Below are 5,304 nucleotides of genomic sequence, written 5' to 3'. Positions count from 1 at the left end.
TTGTTTGTATGATTTGTAACTTTATTAACATTTAGTATTTTCCCTTCTACAGTCCGGTTCCCGGTGCCCTCTACCATTCCTGATATGTGGTTTGTTCCATTATTCTCCTATAGCTAAGACACATTAGGTTGCATAGAAACCAGTTTGGTATAAGTGCTTCCGCTCCGTGCCTTTGTAGCATTTAGCTGTTATCAGGTTGCATAGCAACCGGCGATATTAACAGTCATATTTATGCGGGATGTCAAGCGTCATTGCGCTGCGACCAGTGGCATAACTATGGAGGGTGCAGGGGATGCAGCTGCTATGGGGCCTGGCCATTTGGGGGGCCCGTGAGACCAGCAGGCAATCCCCTGCACCCTTTGTATACTTTAATCAGTTATTAGGTAATTGTAAATGTTGCCGCACTTAGAGCTTTGGGGCCTTATTCTAGTTCACTCTTAGAGGCAAATTCCTTCTTAGCTGGACGAAACCATGTGCACTGCAGGGGGGGGTAGATGTAACATGTGCAGAGAGATTACATTTATTTTAAACTTTTATTTATTTTGGCATGCTGCTTGGACATGCAGCATGTCTGCGACGTGGGAGCTTAGGGGGGATGGATACGACCTGTTCAGGTGCTGCTCCGATCTATACCCCATCATATTAAGTGAATCATCAGTATCCCTTATGGATGATAGAGAAAAGTGGCTGTAAACACATTCAACATGGGCCTGATTCAGAGTTGATCGCTGATCAGCGAATTTGCAGATATAGCAATTATCAAATGACTGCATGCGTACAGATTGTATTGCGCATATAGGGGCACAAATAGTGACAAGAATTGCAAATGGATCATAGAAGCACAGAGGCCGGAGCTTAACTGACAGTAAGCCGATGTTTGGGGGTGAAAATCTGCTGTTTTAAGGGAATGTCCAAAAAAACACACAGGCATGCCCAGGTGTTTTAAGAGAGGGTTTAGGACATCAGTGCTGGCCTCGACGAGCCCGTCCCTGTCACAGAGTTGTGGCAGCTTCAGACTTAAGCGGGCCATGCACTTGTCCGTTTGGCAACTTTTCACCTTACTCCGACGGATCGGCCCGAGAAATCGTGTGAAAAGTTGCCAAAATGGATGTGTTTGACATCTTATCCGACCCGTAGTACTGTGCGAATCGGATCAGAGTTCAGACCTGCTTGCCAACCTCCCAGCAGTGGGGAATGAGATCGCATGCAAAAGGACCACATGCTATAGAATGCATACGATCTTGCCGCCCGGGAAGCTCCTGGGCGGTTCAAGGGAATTCTTTACTCACATTTGCAGAGTGGAAAATTCAGTCAATGGTTTTTGAATTGCGTATGGATGTGCAGGTGAATAGCGATCTATACAATTCATTTGTTGGTTTTATTGGGGCAGGTTTTCTTTCTGTGGGGGCTGCTCTCTACTCCCAGCCAGGGCAATTTTGCAGATGAGCAATCCAGTTTGAATCAGGCCCACTGAACTGTATGTTTGGGAGCTTCCCATAACAGACAAAAAAGGGGATTTTTGGTCCTTACCTGTAAAATCCTTTTTTCAGAGGCCAAGGTGGATGCTGGGAAATGTGGGTATTCCGGGGCTGGAGGTCCGGGCACCAAGGAGTAAAACTTCTTTTGGCTAGTGCAGCCCCAGGCTCCGCCCCCCTAATACCCCTTCCTGTCCTCAGAGACCAGTTTTTAACTTAACAAGCCGAGGAACAGGTATAGGAGAGGGAGACCATTCAACTATTTGAACATTCAACCATCTGAACAAATAAATTTGTTAACTATAACTAACTAACTGCAAGATTGGAGCGATAGGGCGGGCGCCCAGCATCCACCTTGGCCTCTGAAAAAAAGGATTTTACAGGTAAGGACCAAAAATCCCCTTTTTTCTTACGGCCAGCGGTGGATGCTGGGAAATGTGGGATGTCCTAAAGCTGTGTCCCTAAGGTTGGGAACGCTCCCGAGCTGCACAGAGGACACCTCTGCCGAAAGCCGCATCGGCTGAGGCGAAGGTGTCAAATCGATAAAATTTGATGAATGTGTGAGCCGAAGACCACGTGGCTGCCCTGCAGATGCTCTCCGCCGAGACCCCTGCCCGCGGGGCCCACGATGCCGCTACAGACCTGGTGGAATGTGCCCTTACTGAATGAGGTACTGGCCTTCCCGCCAACAGGTACGCTTGCCTTATGGTAGATCTTAGCCACCTATCCAAGGTGCACTTTGAAGCAGGCCAACCCAGCTTCCGGGCATCAAAGAGGACAAAGAGGGAATCAGATTTCCTTATTGACTCTGTTCTGGTCACGTAAATGTTAAGGGCTCGAACTACATCTAAAGAAACATCCCTTTCTTGTGAGTCCGAAGTGGTGGTAGCATAAACTGGAACTACAATTTCCTGATTTTATATGAAATCTAGATACGACCTTTGGGAGGTAGTCAAGTCTAGTTCTGAGAACTGCTCTATCCTCATGGAAGATAAGTAATGGAGGTCTACAGGAGAGAGCTCCTAAATCTGAGACTCTGCGCGACGATGCGATGGCTAGCAAGAAAAGAGTCTTCAGGGTAGGCCATGAAAGAAAAACTGACTCCAAGGGTTCGAATGGTGCTTTGGTCAACCACTTCAGCACCAGTGTGAGATCCCATGGATTTGCTGGTGGACGTATGGGTGGCTGTAGGTGAAGTGCTCCTTTTAAGAACGTATGGATTGTGGAAGATGTAGTGGTTTTTATCTGGAAAAGAACAGAGAGAGCCGACACTTGAACCTTTAAAGACGAATGGCTCAACCCCACGTCCAGGCCTGCTTGCAAGAATCCTAGAACCCTGTCCAGCTTGTATATTCTAGGGTTAAACCTCCTAGGCTCACACCAAAGAAAATACCTTTGCCAAATCCTATGCTACACCTTTGCTGACGAGGGCTTTCTTGCCGCCAGCACTGTCTTAATGACTGTAGGTGGAAAACCTCTTTTCCTCAGGATCGACTCTTCAACAGCCACCCCGTGAAAGCCAGCCTGGCTAAGTCCGGGTGTAGGCACGGTCCTTGTGACAGAAGGTCGGGCTGGAGGGGCAAGGGAATGGAGGTGCCCTGGCCAGTTGTAGCAGGTCTGGATACCATGATCGTCTCGGCCAATCTGGGGCCACTAGGATCATGGTCACCTTCTCCCTCTTGAGGCGTCGAAGTAGACGGGGAATTAGAGGAATTGGTGGAAATGCGAACACCCTTTGAAATGGCCAAGGAGCTGATAGGGCATCTACTAGACATGCCTGTGGATCTCTTGTTCTGGATCCGTACAGAGGGAGTTTCTTTTTGTGCTTTGAGGCCATGAGGTCCACTTGTGGGGTTCCCCATAGGTCTACTAAGGTTGTGAATGTCTCCGGATGGAGAGACCATTCCCCGGAGTGAATTGTTTGGCGACATAGGAAGTCGGCTTCCCAGTTTAACAGTCCGGGAATATACACTGCCGACAGAGTGAGTAGATACTTCTCTGCCCATAGGAGGAATTTTTTTTTTAATTGAGTATTTTTTATTGATTTTTCAAATATAAACAAAACATATTGGCATGGAAGTCCCAACAGAGGCACAATAGACACATATCCATAAGCACAAACAATAATTTGTACATATATAGAACATTAAGATTACAGGAAAAAAGACAAAATCTTGGCTCCCTTTGCTCATATAATGGCAGCATAGTTGCCTGAAGGTGCCGTCCAGTCAACCAATAGAACAGGATATATAGGAGCATATCTGTGCATAGATAAGTTTAAAAATATACTGCAGCGTCATGGTTCAAAATGGACTAGCAATAAATTACCTCCTGCCAGAACCTCCACACCTGATCCCAAGTAAACCTATCTAATTCTACTAAAATAAAATCCCCAAAAGAACCCCAAAGCAACCCTCCCCATAACCCCCCACCCTGTATAACCTATCCCCAACTCAGGCATACCTGGAGCCCATCCCACTAACTACCCTAACTAAACCAACTACCTATCTAATTCCCTCCCCCCCCCCCCCCTACATAAAAGGAGAGTAGCCGGATAATAGTGGGGGCAAATATGTCAGGATATCCAATTGTTTAATCTAGGTTAAATCTTAATAAAACACTCTAAAAAATAAATAAATAAGACTATTGCCCACCCACCCCATCCAAATCCAAAAGGATAATAGACACATGGACTATCAGGGGTGACTACCTGCACAGTCATTACTAGACTTTACCAAGACATAGGAGCAGCACTAGATTAAAGAGATCAAACTGCAGGGAAGAAAACTGAGAGATAAAACATAGTGTGCAATCACATAACAATAAGAAATGATAACAAGGAGCGAAGAGAAACAGAAACCTAAATTAAATGAGTCATTAATCCGGCCAGTGTTCAGATCCCCTAAAAAGAATGGGCAACATAATACACCTATTTACAGTTACTCGAGGATAGGCAGACAGACATCCAGGATATTTAGAAAGCCAAGGCCAGGACATTATCTGTTTCAAAGATGAAAAAAGGGTCTTCCGGCCAACCCCATCGCAAATAAGGTGTTCAGGATTAGGACAACAATTGAAGTTTATTTTTTCAAGCATGTCCATATTGAAGTATAGGACTAGAGTGTGAACTAGCCCAGGAGCGCTGAAATCCGGAGGTGAAGCAGGTATAGGCATGTCATCCATCGCGACCTCAACAACCCTTGTAGGGGCACTGGTAGAAGACGAGATATCTCCCTGTATATCGTCCAGTTTTTTAATAAGCCTGGTAGTAGAGGCGAAAAGAGCTTGCAATATTTGTGCAGACCAGAGTTCCATTTTCCTATGGACACTGGACAGGATTTGTAAAGGTTACCAATGAAGTGAACTCTCCACTGTAAAATGGCCACGTATAGAGCAGGTGGCGGCCAGCACACCACCTATTGCACAGAGAAGTACAACAGCACAGGGAGAGTCTAGCAATGATAAGTCATAGGTAGTGAGTAAATTCAGATCGGCGCCATAGACCCTAATGGAGGCAGCAGCAGTCAATCACATTTACCTCAGCCGAGGCGATAAGCTGACAAGATGGTGCTGGTTCCTCCGTGCGGTCTGGACAGCGCGCCTCAAATGAGGCAGACTCCCGCTCTCGCCGCTATTCCCTCCGGAGGGTCACCAATCACCCCTGCCCGCCGGACCACCTGGCAATAAGGCACAGGATAATTTAGGAGCAGGACCCCCCGCTGAGCACACCAAGGACTCTGTAGGGAAAATGGCGGTGGGTCGGGAGATTGCCAAGGGCACACCCGCTCACAGCATAGCACAGCAAAGCCCAAGGGTATTGACACAGTCC

The sequence above is a fragment of the Crinia signifera genome, chromosome 3, assembly GCF_055691185.1.
Source record: "Crinia signifera chromosome 3, ASM5569118v1, whole genome shotgun sequence".
In the NCBI taxonomy this organism is placed as follows: domain Eukaryota; kingdom Metazoa; phylum Chordata; class Amphibia; order Anura; family Myobatrachidae; genus Crinia; species Crinia signifera.
This window is presented reverse-complemented; position numbering follows the sequence as displayed.